This window comes from Mesoplodon bidens (genome assembly GCF_964165515.1).
Source record: "Mesoplodon bidens genome assembly, chromosome: 16".
NCBI classification, from domain to species: domain Eukaryota; kingdom Metazoa; phylum Chordata; class Mammalia; order Artiodactyla; family Ziphiidae; genus Mesoplodon; species Mesoplodon bidens.
In genome coordinates, this window is record NC_138173.1 from 76,542,765 (window position 1) to 76,565,816 (window position 23,052).

The following is a 23,052-nucleotide window of genomic DNA, read 5'->3' on the forward strand; positions in this document are numbered from 1 at the left end:
ATGGATTCTTTAATGACTCGGACAGGACTATTAGTAGACCATCTGGGAAAAAATTAAGGTCAGACTCGTACCTCACACCATATACCAGGATAAAAGACAAATGAATAAAAACTTTAACAGGAAATCAACGAAAATGAGAAGAAAACACAGGAAATCAACGAAAACAAGAAGAAAACACGGGACTTCTTTTTAAACTTGAAGAAAAGAAGCATTCGTTAACTACGACTCAAAATCCAAACACCACATGTGAAAGTTGACGGATCTGACTCCACGAAAGCTGCTACATGGCAAAACAGTAAGGACAACAAAAGGCAGCAGCAAATGCCCTGAATTCATCTGACATTCAAAGAACTCATCTCCATAATCTACAGGGAAAAAAATCAACAACGCAGTTTTTAAAACATGAACAATGTCAAGGAACAGAAAGCTCACAACTAAAACACAAATGGCTCTTTGATATATAAAAAGATACCAAACTCATTCATCATAAAGGAAATGCAGATGTGTCCCCCCTCTGAAGCCTGATCATACTCAGCATGGAAGCAGCTGGGGGACGGGCGCTGACAGCTTTCCATGGGTATGTGGACCGGCGCCTCCCCTTTGGAGTGGGGCTGGCAAGGTGCGTCCTAATGAGGCAAGTCTGAGTCTTCTGACCCAGCACTTGCACTCAGAGCGTAACATCCTACATACATGCATCAAATGACATACGAAGAGGTCATTCATTCTGTAATAGGCAAAGACTGAAAATAACCTAAATTTCTATCAACAAAAGACTACATTAAATCGATTCTGACATACCCATACTCGAAACATTCTGCAGGTGTCAACAAGAAAAAGAGAAGCTCTCTGTACTAATATAGGAAGACCTCCAGGACGTTTTGGTTAGTGGGGGAAAAAATTAAAACCAAGGTGGAGAAGAAATTTATAACATGACTTGTAACAGAAAAAGGAAAAATATCAAAGTGTAGATTTGTATTTGGTAGATAATTGCATTCTTACGTATCTGGAAGGATAGATAAGAGACCAAGAGCAGAATCACATTGTGGAGACAAGGACCGGGCGGCTGGGATGGGGAGACTTTTGACTTTCTACTGTAGCTTCCTCATACGTTTCTACTTTTGAACCATATACATTACTCAAAAAGTGCAAGAGCACTGGAACAGTTAAACCATGGTCCATTCACACCATGGAACAGGACTCAGTGATCAAAACAAACAAACTACAGGTACATGTGACAACCTTGAGAAATCTCCAGGGAATTATACCAGATGAAAAGAGCCAGTCCCCAAGGGCTACATACTGCATGATTCTATTTGTATAACATTCTTGAAATTACATAAGAAAAAAGGAGGACAGACCGGGGCTTCCCAGGAGTTCAGGAGGGTGAAGGTAGCAGGGAGGTGGGTGTGGCTACAAAAGTACAACCGCGTGACAGCAACAGCCTGTATTTTGACTGCATCCATTGTTGGTACCCTGGGTGTGACATGATGCTACAGCTCTGTGAGATGCTACCTTTAGGGAAACTGGGTAAAGGTACACAGGAAGGCTCAGAATCAGTTCTTACAGTTGTACATGTGAACACACAATGTCTCAAAATATAAAGTTTAATAATTAAAAGAAAAACAAAAGACACTGGGCTGTCAATCTCCATGCCCGAGGTCACCAAGTGGCCAGAGCAGAGGACATATCCAGCCTGATCTGCTTCCCGCGTGCCTGCCTCCTGGGACATGGGGGCCACAAGGGAGGTGACCCCACAGGGCCCAACCTCTCTCTGAGCACAGGGCAATCCTTCGAGGACAAGGGGAAGCCCAGCGAGGAAGGGTGCCCTTCCCAAGGCACAAAGCTGACTTTGTGGTTTTAAGCTGCTGGCACCTGGGGGATACTTGTTACCGCAGCAAGACCTACCCTACACCATTAAGACTTCTGTCCATCCAATCACTTCCGTGCCTGCTGCCTGACTTCACTCCTGCCCAGCTGGCCCTCCTGGCCCATAAGACAGAACCCCGCCTGCTGCCTGTGGGGCTCCCCCTCCACGGGCCTCCAACCCCTCCTGCAGGTGGGCAGCGGCACACACTGCCAGACGGAAGAGGCAGGGCAAGGCTGCACCCCACAGCAGCAGGCGGCTCTGGCCCCTGCCTCCCCAGATGTAAAATGAGGGCTGAACCAGCTTTAGAGCTTTTCCCAGCTACAGAATCCTTTCTTCAAACACAATCATCCTCAGAAGGTCCAGGTGAAATGGATGAGATCAGAGCTGCTCTGGCTAAAGGAAGAGGATGCTGCTCGCTGGGGTGACTAGAGACCCTCCAGTTCCGGGGACCCCCTCAAGCCACTGGTCCAGCAGCTCTCCACAACCCCGGGTCGGTAACGCTGTGGGGCAGAGTGGGAAAGCCCAGGTTCTAGGGCTGGACACGCCAGGTCCTACACCCAGCCTGCTCTGCACTTCGTGGCCTTGGGACAACAGGCATCACCTCCTGAGGTCTGAGAGGAAATGACTGCCCCGCTTCCCTGCTCTGACCAGGGGCACTAAAACCACCACACCCTCCACTTGGAGCTGCGGCCACGCTCCTCAGGGTCCCCACAGCGTGTTCCACGTGCCACCCACTGCAGGGCCCTGGAAGACTCATCCCCACACAGCTCCGCCCCCTGCAAGCTATAACCCACCCTCTGCAAGCTGCCATCTCCCTTCTGCTCCGAGGAGCCGGGGCACACGTGAAGCACCTGCTCACGGCTGGCCCACCTGGAGATGCGGGTGGCCCCCGGCACAGCAGATGCCCAGAAACCAGCTGAAAGAGCTGAGAAATAGCCCTTTCCAATAGCTAGCTTGTGCTTACATGAGCATTTATCAAGCACCTACTGTGTGCTCTTACTGTGCTGGGGCCACAGAGTCAGACAGGGTCCTGGCCCTGGAGAGTATATGGGGAGCCCGACACCAAACAAATGACCACAAGGAAATGAGGAAGCAGCCACGCAAGGCTTTCCATTAGTCTGCAGCCCCTGCCCTGCCCTGTGCCAGGCCCCCGAGGATGGGCCAGGCTTCCACATGGCAGCGCAGACCTGAGCCTTGACCAGTCGGAGGACGTCCCCGGGGGCGCTGCCGCCCGGCCATTCCAGCCAGAGGGGCAGCCAAGCTGACCCCAGAGGGCAGGCTTGGGCAGCCGAGAAATCGGCCCAGCAGGTTGACCAGGGGCTGGAAAGACATTCAGGTCACACTGTGAGGGCTGCAAAGGCCAAGTGCGGAGGCGGCCTGATGCTGCAGATGGGCGCCCTGAGGCATGTCAGCAGGGGAAACACGCCAGAGCAGCCCCCGGGCCAGAAGAGCCAGGACACTGAGAGGGGATTATGGGATCCAGGCTGGAGGCTGCGGACCAGCCAGAACGTCCGCCCTGCGACTGAAGGCTTTCCGGACCCTGGACCCGGAAGACACAGAGCTGACTCACCTCCCAAGCCCAGGCCCGCCCCCCACCTGCCCAGGCTCATTAGCACCCTGGCTGTGGGTGAGGCCATAGCTGGGAAGGGGGGCAGACCTGAGGCAGGGATCCAGCTCCTCGTTGGCACTGCCACTTGAAAGCCTGTGCTGAGAGGGAAGCCAGGCCCGGGAAGGGGGCTGTTGTGCCATGTTCACGTGGGAGAGATTGATTCCGGGCTGCCGGTGTAAAACTGTGTCCCTTTCCAAATACTTGGCAGGAACAGATTATGGCTCCCGGTGGAGGACACCCAGCCAGAGGTGTCTGGGGCGGAAGGCGGGGGGGCTGCCCCTGGCCGGCTCTGTCTGGCGCCAACTCCCTGAACAGAGCTCTGATGCCCCTGCCATCCCCCGGGGTGCCTGCCCCCCATCTTCCCCAGACAACATCCCACTGCCCTCCTTCCCCACCACCCCATACCCCTAACATCCAGCTTCCTAGTTGGTGCAGGCACAGCCTGTGACCCCGCGACCACATCCAGGGTCTGGCTCAGGCAACAGTAGGACAGATGTGGACAGACAGGTGCCCGAGCATGGCACCTGGTCCCAAAGCCCTAAGGACGTGACTCCTTTCCACAGATCCCAGAGAGGAGCCATGGCCAATGGTGGGCTCACTCTAACCCCCTTTCATCCGGCCACACTGGGAACAAGAATTCCAAGTTCCAGCCCAGCCGCGACATCCCGCACCCCCACGAGAGATACCACACTTCCAGACCTGGACTCCCTGACGCCCTCGACCCGTGCCAGGCACTCCTTTAGAACATCAGTTCAATACGGAGGGAAAGTCAGGATTAAGTCTTTATTAGTATAATCATCACCACTACCAAAGACGCTCTCCAACTCAAAAAGCATCCTCTGGGGCGGTGGCATCTTCCAATCTGGTCCTCCCAGGAAGCAGCAGAGCAGGAAGGCTGGGCGGGCGGGGCAGCAGAGCGGAGAGCGGGCTCTGGAGCCAGAGTGCTGGAGGCAAATCCAGCCGCCCACTTAGGCGCCTGTGACTCCGGGTAAGTTACTCAGCCCCGGGCAGTGTCCTGACCTTAGGAATACGAGGAAGCTAGCAGGTGCTAGGTCCATAAACGGCGCTGACTATCATGATGGTGATACAAAGAGGGTGACGATGGCCAGTTCTCCTGTGTTCCCGCTAATCCACCTCAAACGCAGGCCAGAGAGCAGTCTCTGGAGCCGGAGGGCTGCTCAGAAGAGGAGCCGCTGCACCAGCCTCCCGGGCACCCCCTGACTCCACAGCCCCTCCCAGAGCTTCAGTGCCTGTGTCTCTGCGATGGCGCAGATGCCACCACCTCCCGGTGGCTGCGGGATCAGAAAGGACACAGGGAGGGGACGTGTTAATGAGGAACATGGCTCAGGACCCCACAGCTGAGACTCAGCCACGCTGTGTCCGCGGGACTTCACTGTTCGTACCAGGATGCTGACGCAGTCAGGGCTGGGTCCCCATCCTTCCCTCGGGGGACATCAAGAGGCAGAAAACGAGACAGTCTTCCATCAACCCACGTAAAGAAAACAATAAAACTTTATTGACTGGGAGCTCCGAGATGGGGGCTCACAGGGTCAGCACGACTGCCTGGCCTGCTCTCTTGTGGCCACCTCGGGGCGGGCTGCCCTCTCCTGGAGGCGGGAGCGCAGGGCTGCTGGGACCATGTGCAGCCTGCCGCGCCGGTTCCCAGGAAGACCCCGCTCTCCCCAGCCAGCAAGCACGCCAGGGAAAGGTCCACGGCACTGCTACCACCAGCGTGGACCCAGCCACACGATACTGAGCCCAGAGGCCGACAGTCTGGACTTTGCGGGCTGGGAGGGGGCGCACACCTCTAGCCATAGGCCTCTCCTGTGATCCGGCCCAGACCCCAGACCTCAGACCCCTGGTCCCTGCTCCCCACAGCCCTGTCGCGGCTGCTCTTCAAGTGACTCTCAGCGCGGCACAGGCTGGCCCTCCTGGGATCAGCACCAAATCCAGGCCTCACCTGCCTCCCTCGGGTCTGCCGCTGTTCATTCCCCCTTCACTTTAGTCTTATGTCACCCACTCCTCCATTCAGGGATCCAGCACACACTTAGGAGCCAGGCGGTGCTGAATGTTCTGGCAGAAAACAGAGGAATCGAGAGGCGGCCTACCTTCACAGCCCAGCAAGTCCGTCATTACTGACATGGCACAGATCACAATTCAAAGAGCAGAAAGAATTACAGCTGGACTGAGCCACCCAGGTTAAATTCCATTTGTAGCAAATAACACAATCGAAACAAACCCAGCAGCCACAGATATGCCTGTGCGTGTTAAAAAAAACTCTAAGCCTTGGCCAACAGTTTGTTTCTCCCAAACACTAGTCCAAACACTAGTCAGAGAGCAATGAAACTCTCAGTAACACAGCAGGGTGCTGTGCGCTGTGAGCCACGGTCATAAACGTGGGTGAACCAATCCAGGGGAGGAAGGGGACAGGAAAGCGTCCAAAGAGAACCGGAGCACAAGGCATTCCAAGCGGAAGGCACAGACATGAGGAAAGACATGGGCTGTGCAGGAAACAAGGGCTTGTGCACTGGCAGGGCACACGAAGCAAGTGGTGGAAGATGTGGCTGGAGCAGTAGGCAGGAACAGGGTCCCGACCTTCACCTTGCAGGAGGGGACTTAAGGACTCCTGTCTGCCCATGAGCCCCCAAACCCCTAGATGGCAGTGCCCGTGTCTAGGTGCCCACCTCAGGGCCCTGCAGAGGAGCGCCCAGAGAAGGTAGCCTGGATACAGTCAGAGCAAACAAAGGGGGAGAGAAATGTGCAGGTGGCCCAGGAAGCTCCACCTCCTCCAGGAAGCCTTCTCGGACTGCCACTCTCCCACAGCCACTGCAGTCACAACTGGGCTCCTGCACTGTCCTGGGCAGGCTGCACCAGGTTTCTACCGAGGACCTACAACATATGAGGTTGACCACTCAGAAGTACCATTTTAATAGGCTGAAGCACTCCAATACTGACAAACTTCACCTGAACCTCACCCTGACACTCAGTCCAGCCTGGAGCTATAGTGAGGAACGATCCCAATCCCTGCCTCCTGGGGACCCAAGATAAAGCAGAAAACAAGCAAACAAGCGACACTGACAAAACATGAAGTGCTGGGAAGGAAAAGAGAAAGTACCTGAACCAGGGTACTGGTAGGAGAGGGCGGTCAGGAAAGTGGGCTGTGACCTGCCGTAAAGATGGTGAGCTGCCATCCCACCAGGAACTAAGACAAGGGCAGGAAGAGGGTGGGTAAGGAAGGGGCCAGCTGTGACTGCAATGGCAGCAGGCCCATCTAGTCCAGCAGCTCGACCCAAAGAATTTTCTGCCATGACCGCAGAGTTCCATGCCTGCGCCGCGTTGGCCAGTGGCCGCCACACTGGACGGCGCACAAAGAGCCCAGAGGGCAAAGGAGGAGTGAAACGTGAGTCTCCCAACAGGAAGCCCCTGGAGGGCTTCCGCGGGGGCAGCACAGATCAGAGGCACCTGGAAGCTGGACGGGCGGGAGGGCCCCTACCCTCCGTGCCCCAGAGGCACGTTTTAAGCCAAACGTAGAGGGAAGGCAGAAAGGAGCGGAGGGGAGGCGCATCGTGTTCGGCTCTCCCTCAAGGGCTGCCTCCCGCTCGCTGGTAATGAGCAGCGTCCCTGGCGCCCAACAGGTGGGCACCCGGGCCTCGGTGCGAGCGCTCCGCCCCCGAGACCCTGCCCCTCCCACGACCCCGCCCCTAGGCCCCGCCCCTCCCATGGCGGTCCCGCCCCTCCCGGAGGCCTTCCCGCCGCGCGGGCCCCGCCCCACCCCGCCCCCGAACACCCCGGGCCCCGCGCGCCCCTCCCGGCCCCGGCCTCCGCCGCCCCGGACTCCGGCCTCGCGCCCTCCCAGCCGAGCCAGCCTACCCCCGCCGGCCCGCCCCCGCCGGCCCGGCGCCACCGCGCGCCGCTGCCTCACCTGGGCCTCGGTGGCTCGCGGGCGCGCTCCGTGCGCTCTCGGCGGGAGGGGCGGTACGGGGGGCGGAGCCGGCACCCAAACATCACGTGACGGCCCCTCTCGCGCCGGCGAGGGCCGCGAGGCCGCCCCCCGTCCGTCCCGTCGGCCCCGGCGCCTCGCGCCAGCCAATGGCCGCCGAGCCGCGGACGGGCTGAGGACGGCGTGAGCCCTGGGACTACACGTCCCAGAGTGCCCCGCGCGGGCGGCGGAAAACGGCCTGGGACGGCGGCCGGCTGGGCCAGAAAGCCTGCGCCCGGCGGGAGCGCCCCGCGGGTACCCAGGGCCGCGGCCCTCGAGGGCCACTGAGGACGCGCCGTCCCGGCCTGCCGGGCTGGGCCGAGCCGTTCCCGCCGCCTTCCCGGGCCTGTAGGTGGCCGGCTCACTCGCACCCCCGATCCTCAGTCCCCCCATCTGTGGAACGGGGGTGACAGACGCGGAGTGCGCGGTCCCCGCCTCAGAGGCCCGACCGGATCTCACCGGTCTGAGAGGCAGAACCGCGGCGGCGCAGTGGCCGTGCGGGTCCCGGACTCGGGTCCGGAGGGCACAAGGGCCAGCGCCCGGGTCTAGGGCGGCCGCTGAGCACTGCCGGGAGGGGCCGTGCCCTGCGGACCCCACTCCTTGGTCCGTGCCTGCGGGGGAGTAGACGGGATCGTCACCACACACCAAAGCCTTTCCGCGGAGTGCCCTCAGGGGACGGGTCTCCAGAGAGCGGGGTCTGAGGGTGCTCCGGCCACGCCCCACCCTCAGCGGGCGCGGGTGTGGAGGAAAGGAGGGGAAAGCGAAGTACACCTCCTCCAGGACGGCCACCTGCAGAGTGTGCTTCCCGCCTACCCAACGGGCCGAGCGGGTGCCCCGGGGCTGCGGACCGGGTGGTCTAGCACGAGCAGGGCCGCCCAGGGCGGGTGCTCAGTACCTGCTGCCTCCTCCCCAGTCTGGGGCAAGGCCCCCTAGCGTCCTCCGGAGAAGCAGGAGAGACGGCCCCCTCCACCAGGACCCGGACGGGTGAGGGTCAAGGGGATGGCCGAGAGACCCCCAGAGGAAGAGCGGAGGGAAGAAGCTGCCGCAGCCCCCACAGGGCATCTGTCCGCTGCACTGCATCCTCGCTGTGCCCGCGGGGTCTTCAGAAGGAGCCTCCGTGGAGCGCCCACCGAAGCCGACCCCAGAAACGCTCGCTGTTAACAGGAGTAGCCACCTGGGCTTCTGCGTGGTTGTACTAGATCCCTGGGTCAAACACTGTCCACCTGGGGTCTGCAGCGAGTTCCCCTCCCCCACCCTTCCTGTCCATCCCCTGAAGACCGGCTCCCAGGTCAGCTTCTCTAGGAAAATCCCACCCAGCCCCGTCCAGGGGAAGAAGGTGTTTACACTTCCACTCTGCACGCCCCCACCTCGACCCAGCCCGTGGCAGCCCTCACGCACTCACCACAGACCCTCCTCCATCAAATCCCGTGAGCAGGTCATCCCTGCGGCCCAGTCCCCCTTTGTCCCTTACCAACAGAACCCATTTTGTTCAAGGCAGCAAGGTAGTGCTGGCCTGGAGGACGACAGCAGAGGACACGGTGAGTCTTCAGACCCAGAAGGGACCGACGTAGCCAGCTAGCCCTGTGCCTTCTCTTGTCCAGCCTGGAATGCGGGCACGGTGTCCCAAGGAGAGCAGCCATTTGGGGAGCAAAGGGGTGGGTCCCAAGCTGTGGACAGGGAGCAGCTGCGTGGTGGAGCCTCCGCCCCAGCTGTACCCTCTCATCAGAGAGGAAACAAGCCCCTGCTTCCTCCACACTGCTGCCGGCACCACTCCTAGCCCGTACAACCACATCCGGGCATGACGACCACCCTTTTAGGCTTGTGACTCGCCCACCATGCAACAGGCCTCTTGAGGGCAGGCCCATGTGGTTGAATTTGCATCTCGGCGTTCAGCAGGGCACCCTGCATGTGGTGTGGCCTCGGGGAGTGATGACAAGTCAGTGAGCACACAAGCTGCACTCACGGGGGCCTAGTGTTCACTCTGTGTCCCCACAGAGCCTACTCTCTTCTAACACCAAACCTATCCCTGTGTTGCTGTGTGATGTTGAGCAGTGACCCCTTCTCTGGGCATGTTCAAAGCGGTGATGTGGGAGCCGGCTGGAGAGCAGGCATGGGAGGGGCAGGGTGGCGCACCGCTACCCCGTCACCCGTACAGGGCAGTGTCACTGGGGGACACGTGCTGGGAAAGGGCTGGCACAGGCCCAGCACCTAGCAGGGGCTTGACCAACACAAGCACCTCACCCCCAACTGTTTGAGACCAGTCTCAGGCGCTTAGAAAACTGACTCCAGGTGAGACTCCTAGCAGCCTCCCAAGGTATTTATCACCAAGCAGGAGAGGCCAAAATAAATAAAAAGAAAAGAAACTCCACAGCAGGAGCACTTGAGTGTCGTCTTTGCTAATCGCAACCTCTGTGAAGGAGGACTTTGCCGCTCCTCCTGGGAAGTAGCAGAACCTGCTTATTCCCCACCCCCATGGGAGGAGGCATTTCCACACCCCAAGGAGCCAGTCTGTCTGTCCCTCACCCACCACCCAGGCTTGCTACCTGGCACAGCGTCCCCCTCTCCTCTTGCCCAGTCTTATCCTGTTTGCCATCATTTATTCATTCAACAACCTTCCGATGTCAGGCAACATGCTAGGCCTTGGGGATGCCACACAACTAGATTTGATTGCTAATGCCAGAAAATCCCAATAACAATGGCTTAAATAAAATCAATCTTTACTTTCAGTGGTACACATTCAAGTCCAAGTAGACCACAGGGCTGGGAGGGTGGGCCTCGAAATCATCAGTGCCCTGGACTCCTTTCATCTTGATTCTCTGACCCTCGAATGGGCCCTCTGCCTCATGGCACAAAATGGCTGTATAAGGGCTGTAAGTCTGTTGTTAGAAGGTTGTATGAGGAAACAGGGTGTTGGAAAGGTTTCCCAGAAAAGGGGAATTTGGATTGGGTGCTGAAGGATGAGTAGGAGTTTGCCAGCAGGAACGGTATGAATCTAACATGGCTGCTGAAGAAGGTCGCCATGTCCACCTCCTGTGTAGGATTCTGCCTAAACTCCTATCCCAAACCTAACACGTGGGGTTTGCCCGGTCTCCTCCCTGCTTCCCCCTCCTCTCCTCCCTGCACACATTGACACTGACACAAACACAGTCCCACACACTCAAACACAGTCACATACATTCTCACACTCATAAGAGTCAAGAACTGATTTCAGTGTGTTCCTCCCCATCCCCACCCGCCATGCGCAGAGAACCGCGGTAACGAGATGCTAATGAGCAAAGGTAAAGTCAAAGAGAAGGCATTTTACAAAATCAAAACACTTTGTTCTTCCAGGGACCCCTCCCGACAAGCCAACTGCCAAACCTCACGGCGCTGTGTGTGGGCAGAAAGCACCCGCCAGCCCCACCTCCCGGGTTGTTGATGAAGTAAGAGGGGTCTGCGAGGTAGCAGAGTGGGGCACAGACCTCAGGCCCTGCCGGACGGTGCCACAAGCCCACAGCCACTAACTCACCAGGTGCATCCCTCTGCCTGGGAGGTGACGTCCCCATCCTTCAAGCTGTCCCTCCCACACAGCTGCACCTCGGCCTGGGGCTGGGGTCTCCTCCAGGCTCCCCGGCCCCGGGCTTGCCTCTTTCACAGTGCTGATCACACTGTCCGCGCTTCCACCCCCGCCCGCCCCCAACCCCAGCATACTGAGAGTGACCTGTCGGTAGCACCTGTCACATGGCTGCTTTTCACTGTATGTTAATGGAAGGAATGAATGAGTGAGTGAATGAGTGATAGACGGAGTGGCTGAGCTGAAGAGGTCCTGGAGATCACGTGGACTGTTCTGGGGGAAACTGAGCCCCAGGGCAGGGAGGTGGCCCCCCAAGGCTGCCTAGCAGTGGGGCAGAACTGGGCCTGGAGCCTGCCCGTCCGACAGCCTTCCCTCCTCCTCTGACTGCTGACGTCCGCAGGGCTGGGGGCTCTGCCCTCGCTCCGATGGTCTGTCCCCTTCCCTGGGGTCCCCACGATCCTCAAGCTCCATCAGCTCTCTCTCAGCCCAGATCCGTGACTATCCCTCCTCCCTCTCGGATACCTGCCCCCGGCTGAGCTGTGGGCTTTGAAAACAGGTGGACTGGGGGCTTGAGGGCATGGCTGGGGGCTTCTCCCTGGGGCCAGTGGGCCCTGCGCGCCTTCATCTTCAGAGGTGTCCGAGGCCAGAACGAACAGTGTCTCTGGCCCCTCAGAGGTCAAGGAGGCCTAGAGGAAAGGAATCCAGGCTGGACCACAGTGGGCTGCTTCCTCAGCCTCTCTGCAGGGAGCTCCCAGGGCCTATGAGGCCATGGGATGAGGGTCTTGGAGCCCCCTGGGCAGTGCACAGTTACTGGGTGGAGTTGTCCTGGTGTTGACCATGGAGCAGACAACCCAGGCGTCTCCCCTGTTGCCATCAAGGGGGTGTTTAACAAGGCATGATTACAGAGACCAGCCGCGTGTGGCTCCAGCACAATCCCCGTGTAATGGGGGAACCTGGGGGAGGGGCGGCACATGGTGCCAGAACGGCTCCCCTGTGCCCGGCTCAGGCTGAGCCCTTAGCGGGGCCCTGGGGCCAAGTGTCCAGGCCCCTGCAGGGCCAGCCAGCCCCAGGAATGGTGGTCAGTGGGGTGAGATCAGGGAAGACCAAGCCCCAGCCTGACCTTGACTCCCTGTGTCCTGAGCCACATCAGCATTTCCGGACATTCCTTTCCCATCTGGAAAAAGAAGACATTGGCCTTGAATCCAAGTCTCGCCTGGGGGCACCGTCACCTTGGGGGACAGAGCAGAGCCTCCCGCTGGGCAGCACCACCCACGTTGGTTTTCTGGATTTATGGGCCCCTCCTCCTGCCCCTGCCTGGGAACCTCCCACCAGTCCTGCAGGTGAGCTGCAGCGCCCCTCCTCCCTCCAGGCCTTGACAGATCCCCATCCATGAGGAGGGGCTGCCTGGAGGTGAAGGTGGGGCGGCTGCCCTGATACAGCGCAGTGGTATCGCCCTCGCCCCGCACTGACCCCCTCATGTGCTCAGTGGGGCCGTTATTTCATGTCCTCCATCCATCTACCTACCCACCCACCCATCCCTCCTTCCTTCCATCCATCCATCCATCCATCCATCCACTCACTCAACGAACATTCACAGAGGGTCTTGACCAAGCACAGGGGACAGAAGAGACTGAAACCAGCGAAGCCCCTATCCCCTCCAGGAGTGGGCGTCGGGCGTGGGGAAATGACCACATACGATGTCCACCCAGGTTGTCACCTCCATTTCTCTAATGGGAAAACTGAGATCCAGAGATCCCGGGGAAACAAAATGTCCTTGGCATCACAACTGAGAAGAAAGACGAGAGGAGCCAGCATGTCCACTGCGGGGGAGACGGGGTCTGTCCCAGGGCTCCAGGCTGAGGATCTGCCGCTCCTCCCCTAGAGCCTCGTGTGTGTCCCTCTGTCCCGGGGCCCCGGCTGTGTGGGTGTGCAACACCGTGGGCAGGAGGCGTTGGGCACATTGACTGTACTTGGTGATCACTGCTGTATTTATAGGGCTTGATGGGGATAAAAATAAAGTGAGGGAGCATCGCAGGAGTCACCGTGCAGCACTGCGTGCGTGCGTGCGTGGTCCCTGCCTCTCCCGCCAGGAGTCGGGGTCTCGGGGGCAGTGGGGAGGGAGTAGGAGCCCATGGGCCCAGGACAAGGTGTGGACCTGCTGGTGGATGTCAGTAGAGCCACGTGCCCAGCTCAGAGTGGGGTCCCCATAACCACTGCCCCGCTGCTTCTCCTCCCCAGGCTTCCCTGTGGCCAAGGACTGTGCCACTGGGCTGTCCAGTGAGGTAGGGGCTCAGACTGGGACCAGGGTCAGCCTGGGACCAGGTTCAGGGCTCAGCATGCGCCGAGGTTGGGTCTCAGTCTGGGCCCGAGGCGGGAGGTCTCCCATAGTCCTGGAACCCCCGGAGGAACAGTGCTCAGGTCCTGTCTGGGAACCTGGGTGCCTTTGAAAGTGTCCCCATCAAGCATCACTCGGTCTGGATCCCCTCCGAGTCACTCTCCTGGCGAGTCCCTCACAAGCAACCAGGGCAGTTCTGTGTGGAAGGTGGGCACCTTGCTGGTCCTCCCCGTCTCAGGCCCCCAGCCCTGTCCTCCAGGGGTAAAGCTTCCTCTCCAGCTCCATCCCACCAGCTGTTTTTGCTTTGAATTCAGCCCCATGAAGTCACCACACTGGGAGGAGCTGGGGAGGACCGAGGTCAGCAATGACCCCACCCTGGGTCACGGGGCTTGCGGTGGCTTCCGGGGACACTCCCTGATTCTCCTTCAGGCCAGGCACCGGCTCTCCAGCACTACGTTGCTGCCAGCCCCATCCGGTTCCCTCTGTGGGACCGACCTGGCTGGAAGGAGCCTCCTTGCCGTCCACCGCAGGGCAGCCCACAGCCCAGGACTGGTGCATAGACTCTGCAGAGACCCAGTTTGCGACAGCTCTACAGGGTCGTCCCCCCTCCTGTGAGGCCAGCTGAGGTCTCTGGGTCGAGGGCACCTAGTGCAGTCTCTCCCTCGGCCCAGCCACCCCCCGCCAGCCCAGGAGCTGTTCCCGTCTGCTTTCCACAGTAAACTTCCAGCAGGCAAATCTCTCAGGACCCAGAGACGGGACCTTGGCTGTGGACCACCACCTCCCTGTCCCCCACTCCGGACTGTGAAGGGATCCTACTGGGTGATGGCCCGTCCCCACTCCTGAGTCAGGCAAGGGCAGGAGGAACCGGAGGACGGATGCAGTGGGCAGAAGACCACACCCTCCGCCCGACGCCCCCGGCAGCTTTAGGCCAAACTCCTGTCCGGGTCCCACAAGGCAGACGTGGCCACCGTCCAGCCTCTGCAGTCTGATGTCACGTCGGGCTCACGCACCAGGCGTGCGGTGACTGTGCCAGTGGGGACTCCCACTGCTGGGCGCGGGTCCAAATGTCCACACCACCATCAGCCACTGCCTTCACTTCACCGTCGGCTCCACCCCTGCCGTCACCATGGGACCACCGACATCTCTGCTGTCCCCACGGTCACTGCTGTGCGTGGTGCCACCTCACGTCCCCCCTGCTGCCATCACTGTGCAGTCACCAACACTCGGCCCCATCACCCCACCCCGCGCCCGGAGGCCCACCAGCTCTCAGTCCTGGGAATTCTGTCCTTCACCTAATGGACGTTTGGTTTTTCCACCCCTCTGATGACAGAAAAGGATGAGAACTTTGGAACAAACGTCTAACGGCACAGAGGGCCAGCATCTCATGAGAAGATAAAGGCTTTTCTTAAGGGTCGAGGAGGGAAGTTTAGTTTTAGGCAGTGCAGGGAGAGTCCAAGGACCTTCAGGAGGTCAGACGATGACGCTCCTTCCCACCTGTCCTTCCTGAATCCCGGAGGACTCTGGGAGCCACGCTCAGGCCGAGTGGTCAGCGACGGCTTTGGAGCTTGCCTACCCCGTCGTGTGGCCTGGCCCGCTTCACCCCAGCCTTCTGCACGCGGGGTGATGCTTGGCTTGGCGGGTCAAGCCTAGACCCTCCCTAGTGTCCCAGATGGAGGGTCTATGACTCCTCTGTGTTGGAAAGACAGATAATTAAATGGGGGAACCCCATCCCCTTTTGCCTTCTCCTCCCGTTTGGAGACAGGTGGGGAGCCCCAGAGGCTGAGGCCGTGGGGAAGGGAGATTGGTGTTAAAGTCTCTGGGGGCTCAGTTGCAGGTAGGACGGTGCAGGCACACACATCCCCTCACTGATCGTGGCTGCAAACCCAGACGGAGCGCCTGGAGCAGTGCGAGGGGCTCTCGCAAGTAAAGGTTAGCAGGTGCCTGGGAAGAAAACTGGACTTTGAAGCACCCTCAACTCACTGGCCAGTTCCCCCCTTTTTCCCTCATGTCGTCCAGCTTAGATCAAGGCTGTCTGAAGTCCGGAATGGGCATCAGTGCCACCAGAGAGAGTTCAAAGAAAATCCCTCTACTTATGGCTCCTCCTAACACTGAGAGAGAGTGGGAGAGGTGCTCCATTTATTCTTCTTGTCTCTGTAGTCCCACACCCAGCCCCCAGGCAGTCCTTGCAGTGGCCAGCTTGGCAACGGCAACAGCAGTAGGCCCGAGGGCATTAAGTGTGCTAAAGCAGGGGAGATTCCCTCCCTAATCAGGAGCTGTGCTCTCAAGAAGGCCAGGTGGACCCACTTTTTTTCTCTCTCACTCCCTCCTCACTCCACTTGGTCCTGGATGTGGACACAGTTATGGGAAGTAGATAGCAGAGTGTCCTAGTGAAAACCCCATCCTTTGGCCAGAAGACCAAAGGGAGGCATCCCAGGAAACAAGTGATCAGGAGAACACAGAGAGGGGGCTTGGAAAAGTGGCCCCTTACTTGTTTATGATAGCTGAGGATCAGCCCCAAGCTAAGCAGGTGTGAACCCTAAACACTGTGCCAAAAATTCTGAGAAATTAGCCACAGGGTAGATACTGCCCAGTCCCAGAATGTCCACTGGATGCCCACACAGGACGGATCTGAATAGCACTGAAATGCTCTAAACTCTGACCTGAGGTAGGAATCACAACCCCTGAAGACTGGTCAGAGCCTGCAGCCTGGACCCAACTGTGTTGATTGCCTGCTAAAGTCTAAGTGTCTATTTCATACATCTCCACAGGACTTAGAACATATCCAGAGCCTTATAAAATAATATTCAAAATTTCTAGGATACAATCCAAAATGATTTGGCATATGAAGAAACAGGAAAATCACAACTTGCATCTTTCATGGAACAAAATGATAAACAGGAGCCAACTTGAGATATCACAGATGTTAGGATTATCAAACAAAGACTTAAAAGCGGCCATTATAAAAATGTTCCAACAAGTAAAGGCAAACAGTCTTGAAATAAACAGAAATATAGAAAGCCTTAGCAAAAAAAAAGACATAAAGAAGAACCAAATGGAAACATGACAACTGAAAAATACATATCCAAAGTAAAAATACATAACCAAAGTTAAAATACTCAGGGTATGAATTCAATAGCAGAATGGAGATGACAGAAGAAATTACTAGTGAACATGAACACAGATCAATAGAAAGTATCTGACATGAGTAGGAGGGGAAGATAGATTAAAAGAAGAAAAATAGAGCCCTAGCACCTGTGGGATAATATCAGAAGGTCTAATATTCACAAACTTGGGGTCTCAGAGGGAAACAAAAAATTGTGATGCAGAAAAAACATTTGAAGAAAGAATGGCTGAAAATTCCCCAAATTTAGTAATATACATAAACCTACAGATTCAGGAAGATCCACGAACCAAAGAAATTCATTCTCTGACACATCAAGATCAAACTGCTAAAAACTAAAGACAACTGAAAGCAGAAAGAAAAACAACGAATTATTTATAAGGGGAAAACTATCCAAATGACTTTGGCTGCCTCATCAGAAACCATGGAGGCCAGACAGAAGTAGAACAATATTTTCCAAGTGCTGAAAGAAAGAACTGAAGTTCAGACTTCTACGTCCAGGGAAAATACCTTTCAGGCATGAAGGTGAAATGAAGACATTCCCAAATGAAGGATTTCTCTCTCTGTGGAAATTTCATAACCTCCTGTGGGTCTCTCATTGTTTTGAAATAAAAAGTTAAGGGAATAAAAAGGGCAAAAGATTTGAAAAGACACACCACCGAAGAAGATATTCAGATTATGAATAGGCATATGGAAAAATATTCAACATCACTAGTGATTAGGGAAATGCAAATTCAAACCGTGATGAGATACCACTTCCTACCTATTAGAACAGATGAAATAAAGAATATCAACCATACCTGACAACGTGGAGCAACAGGAACGTTCACTGCCGGTGAGAAGGTAAAGTAGGAAAGCCACTCTGAAACACAGTTCGGTGGTCTCTTATCAGGTTAGACACACACGTAACGCGGGGCCCATAAGATTCCTGGTAAGTGGATACCTATCCTAGGAATTTACCCAAGTGAAACAAAGACCCATGTTCGCAAAAACCTGTACACAAGTGTTCATAGCACCTTTATTTGTAATAACCCCAAATTGGAAATAACTGGATGTCCTTCAAAGGATGATGGTGAAACCAGCTGTGGTGCCTGCGTGCAGTGGAACGGTCCCCAGCAGGAAGAAGAAGACAGCTGGATACGTGCAACAGTGCAGGTGGGTCGCAACAGCTTTGTGCTGAGCAGAAGAAGCCAGCCTCAAAATTCGGCCTGCTGTGTGATTCCACGGACAGGACAGCCTCAAAAGAACAAAACTGTAGTGATGAGGGCACACACGTGGTGGCCAGGGATGAGGGGTCAGGGGAAGGTGTGACCACAGACAGGGAGCCTGGGGGAGTTTTGTCAGGGACGAGACTGTTCGTATCCTGATAGTTGTGGTGGACAAACAAATATAAAATATGTTAAAAGTCACAGAACTCCACGTGTGAATTAATTAGTTTTAATGTCTGGGGTGAGGGCCTCGGACCCGGGACGGCCGGGCTTCAGGAGCTCTCCCGGCGGGAGCGTTGGGTGGGACAGCAGCTCACAGGCTCCTGTCCTCGTTATGATGCTGAGAGAGGCGGTCGGTGGCCCTCGGTCCCTCCCTCCACACTTGCACCTGTCCCCCCTCGGGGTGTTCCATCTCCCCGTCTCCCCGTCTGGCTCTCTGAGGGCAGCGGCACCCCTCCCCATTAGACTGGAAACAAGAGATGGAGAATGATATTCATTGGGCGCCTACTGTGTGCTGGCCCCTGCAGGGGTGCTGCACACGCCACTCCCTTGACTGGGAGACCTTTGCCCCACTTTTCAGGAGGCATCGGAGGCCCAGCCGCAGGGGTGCGGTAGGCACAGGAGAGGCTGGGATTTGGAGCCAGGACTGCCTGAAGCCAGAGATGCCCCTCCCAGCGCGCCGCTGGTCTTCCCTCTGCTTCTGCTTTGCCCTCAGGTCACTCTGCTGTGACTCTGCCCTCCATCTAAGGGCAGCTGTCGGGCGGGGCGGTGGGGGACAGCGGCGATGCTGGGCAGGAGCTGGAAACCTGTGCAGGGATCCCCGCGGGCTCAGCAGGGCCCCCCCGCACAGGGGTGACCGGGGGCAGGACACCCGCGGACCTCTGGGTGGCGGCCGGCTCTCGGGCGCCCTGCTGCCAAGGGCCCCACTCGCAGCAGTCAAACTGGGTGGTGCTAAAAGGTGCCTCCCGCTGCAGGAGAGGGCTTGTTAATTCGTTAAATAACACTTTGGCTCCCTGCATAGCCAGTGAGTGAGAACGGCCCCGCGGCTTGAGGCTCTGGGGAGAGGCAGGAGGGCCGGAGGCGGGCAGCGTGGGCAGCGGGTCAGGCCACCGGGGGATCTCGCTTGGCAGGTCCTGTGGCCACAAGCAGCCCGAGGACGCCGGGCAGGCACAGGCACCAGGGCCCAGCGCCATCCTGCATGCTTCACCCGCCCCCTGCTCCGCGGCAGGCCAGCCCGTTTCCCCAGCTGGATGGTCCACCTCTGGGTTGCCGCTGCCTGTGGCCAGTGGGCGCTCTGCCCCATGCCCAACCGTGGGGTTTTCCCCGCCCTGGACCACCCTACCCAGAGCATGCAAAGGGATCCCTTCCTCGGCGGCATCTGTCTGACCGTCTTTGTGTCCCTCGCCACCCCTGTCCTGGATCCGAGGCTTATCTCCCCACCGGTCTGTGGGTGACCAAGGGTAGGTCAGCTTCTGAGCCACCCCCGAGCCATGGCTCCTGGAGCGGGGCACGGCTCTGCTTGCTGACGGGGCTGAGCCAGGACGGTGAGGGCAGGCCCCATGCTGGGATCGTCCTAGCACTCCAAGGGGGTGGCGCCTAGGTCACTTGCCAAAGGCCCCATTACCCAGCGCTCCTCCTTCCTCTGGAATAGAACCCTGGGTCTTCAGCTGGGTGAGTAGCAGCCAGAATAGACTTCACTGCAAGGCAGCCTGAGTCTACGTTCTGACCAATGGGATCCGTGGGCAGTGATGTAAGCCACCTCTGGGAAGTGCCCATAAAGAGCTGGGCAGACCTTTCTTCTCCCCTTCTTCTTCCTGCTGACCAGAGACAGACGTGACAACTGGAGCTTGAGCGGTTATCTTGTACCGTGAGGTACAAGACGCATGATGAGGAAGACCGTGTGGGGTGCAGCTGAGGGTAAGGATGCTGTTTCGTCCTGCTCTGTGAAGGGAGCCATCATGAAGACAAAGGTGACACATGAGGACAAGGCAAAGCAAGGAGAATTGCAGAGAAGCAGAGCTGGAACCCTGATCACACTTTGCCTGAAACCCACCCTGTCCAGACTTTCACTTATAGGAGTCAATCCATTCCCTTTACGGTTTAAGCCAGCTTGAGTTGGGTTTTCTGTTACAGGTCACTGAAAGCTACTGTGGGGGAGACATGTGCTGTGAAAGAGGCGTGCGGCTCAGCCGTCCTCTGTGGACAGGGTCCTGAGGAAGAAAAGGAGCCTGGGGCACACAGGGTAGGCTCCCTGGAAGAGGAGGAGCACTGGCAGGGGGGGATAAGGGCACTCCACAGTGGGGCGAGGGTGTGGGGGGCTGGGCATCATGTGGGCAGTCCCTCAGGCCTGTAGGGGCTGGTGTCCCTCCTGGAGCCAAAAACGTGGCAGCCCCTGGTTGCCAAGCACAGGACACTGCCAGTCTCCATTTGGCCCAATTTAAAATTCGCAGGTAGCTCCTCACACCTTCAACTGTGAAAAGCACAACACGACCATTATACAATCCAAGCAGTTTATTCATCAGGCCACCCAGCTTCTCCAGGGCAGACAGATTTGCCACTCCTCCCTCATCCGGCCACAGCACATGCCAGGCAGGCACACATACATGTGACAAACCCACGTGCCCGTGCTCTTATACCCGTGAGGTCTGCACAGACCTCGTGTATTTGTGTTTACATTCACATGCATGAGTGTCCACATGTGTGGCATGTGTGCACGCCAGCTGTGTTTGTGCAGTGCACCATACCTGTGGCCTTGTCCCTGTGTGCATACGTGTGGGTACACACATATGCATGGGTGTGGTGTGCGTGTGCATGCCTGTGCCTCTGTGCACGCGCACCTGCACTGCATTATCATGTGTGCACACACCAGCATACATGCATGCACATGTGGGTTGCACACACAGGCACGTGCCAATACACCTGCTTTCCCTCCAGAGTCAGCCATGACAGAAGCACTGGGGGTGGCACAGGGTGGGCCTGGGCCCGGCCTGGACTGAGGGGTGTCCTGCCCGCCCCGCTCAGGCCCCCACTGTGGCAGAGCCGTAGGGGTCTCTGACCAGACTCTGGGCACAGCTGTGGCCAGGGGAAGATGTCAGGAAATCCAGCTCAGCGCCTACCCTCCAGGCAATGCCTGAGCTCAGTCCAGATCCTCAGACCGTGTCACCTCTCACTACGCGTCTGCAAAATGGACGTCCCGTCTCCCTCGCGGGCTCTGAGGAAAGCAGGACACGTGGGCTGTGGACACACCAAGAAGCCCTCCGGTCAGGGTGGCCCTGCCCCACTTCGCCCGATGCCGGGACGCTGCCCACTGCCCTCACCTTCTGAAGCGAGGCTTCCGCAAGTCAGGAGGTTGGCACGTAGACTCAGGACGGTGGCACTGAAGCCCCAGAGCTCTCTGCTGTGGCCCTGATCTCGGCTCTGGGAGAGGCCAGATGGCTCCTTCCCAGGACCCAGGGGACCTCGGCACTTTGGGCGCCGGGTGGGTCCAGGCCTCGCTGGCTGCACCGGGAGGCGGGGGTGCCGCGCTTTGGTGGGCGGGGGCGGGCACGTAGGTGAAGGGGCCACCAACCTTCAGATCAGCGCTCTGGCTCCAAGGGCAGGGAGGGGGCGGGGTGGGGAGAAGTCCTGTGTCTTTTCTCCTTTTATCAGTTGGGAAATGGCCTTCCCCACCTTCTCAGGGTTTGGGGAGCTGCTGATCTTCACGCATCTAAATCTGGGGCCGGCAGGTCGCGGCCGCCGAGGGCACTAGGGAGGTCAGCCCAGGAGGGACGAGCTGCACAGCCGGGGCCTGTTTGTGACCCATGTCGCCTGCCCATGGCACTCGGGGTGCCGCCCCTGGGGTGCAGTGTGATTCTGGGGGTGGGGGTGTGCTGAGACCATCACTCCTTACACACGCACACGCGCGCACACACACGCACTGGCCTGCTGTCCTTATAGATGGCCCCTGGGCGTGTCCCCTAGGCCCCTCTCTCCCCACACCTCATCCGAGAAGCTGGGCTCTGGGTCTGTCCTGGGCAGGAGCCGGACCAGGCAGCCCCTCATGCCAGGCCCCGGGGTGATCCTGGGCCTGGGCGGAGCCTCCATTTCATTACCTCCACCGCCCTCTGTTCATCAACTCCACCAGACACCCTGCCCCGCATGCCACGTTCCCTCCCACCCCCGCCGTTGGGGAAGAGTCTGGCTGCAGAAACAGGAAAACAGGAAGTCGGAGGTCGAACAACACAGACGACGGAGAAATGAAGCGATCGGCCCCAGGCCTCACGACCTTCCAGGGTCAGAGCCAGGATTTAAGCCCCCACGTTGGGGACTCCCATCCCCTGCCTGACAGCAACACCACCCAGCCCCCCAATGCACCAGCCACCTTGCCATCCGTCTCCTTGGCGCCATGCCCTCCTCCTCGTAACCAGCGCCCCACCCTGCCAGCCCCAGCACCCCCAGCTTTATTTCTGTCGCGTCACAGCAGCACCGGGGAGAAGGGCTCACGCGGCCAGCGGCACACCTGTCCCGCCAGCTCCACCTTCACCAGGCCCGTAGGCGGCATCAGCCTCCCGCCCTCCCCTCCCCATGGACGGCGAGCTCTCCCGAGCTCTCCCTCGGGGCGCGGGGCCCCCAAGCACACATCATACTCTTCGGAGCCTGTGGCCAGCCGGGCCCTGCTCCAGGTGCCAGGTGAGCCTCGCCCGGAGCTGGCCGGGCTCGCACTCCCCCCGCCCGGTGCCCGGGCCTCGTGCGGGCTCTGCTGAGCCCCAGCCAGGCCCGCTCAGCTGGCCACTGCCCGCCTTCCCAGAATGAGCACTAACTAACCCTCTCGGGTGGCTGGGTTGGGTGTCGGTTTCCTGTTTATTTCTTTCCCCTCGTGTCTAACTCCCTTTTCTCCCTCTAACCTGGCTCGGAGAGGGGAATTCACAATCACCCTCCCGCTTCCCATCCCAGCACAGGCACGTCTCTGCGGCCTTAATCATCTAGTTTGTAATATTTCATCTCCCCTCCCTCTCATCTCCCTCCGAACACCTCGACCGGTTAAAATAAATATGTAGTTTTAATTCTGAGGCACCTAATTTAATCTGGCAGACAACGTTCCGCCACGCACTGGCACGCACCTCCGGCTGAGTCACACTCCAGCTCACCCGGCACACCGGCCCCCACCCGCCCTGCCAGGGGCTACATGGGGAGAGGGCTCGGGCCGTGTTCCCAGGAGGCAGGCCCAGGACAGGCGGCAGTGCCCTCCCCCAGGGGTGTCCTTTCCTGGAGAGGCCGCAGGACACTGCCAAGGAATCCCATAGGCGGCTCCTGGCCCCAAGCCCTGGCCCCGAAAAGCCAGCCCGAGGGCTCCAGCGTCACTCACCTTCCTCTCTCCAGGGCCGGGCCAGGTACGCAGGAG

The 23,052-nt window shown here is 58.3% G+C and overlaps 1 protein-coding gene across 1 annotated transcript in view; it reads right to left on the reverse strand.

Annotated features, from left to right (window-relative positions):
* The window catches only part of TSNARE1 (t-SNARE domain containing 1), a 79,260-nt gene extending 71,807 nt beyond the window's left edge, over window positions 1-7,453 (reverse strand). Inside the window, exon 1 of the mRNA XM_081258098.1 lies at window positions 7,399-7,453. The gene's annotated coding sequence lies outside the window, so the exon portion shown is untranslated. The remainder of the gene's footprint in view (window positions 1-7,398) is intronic.
* Between the last annotated feature and the right edge of the window lie 15,599 nt (window positions 7,454-23,052).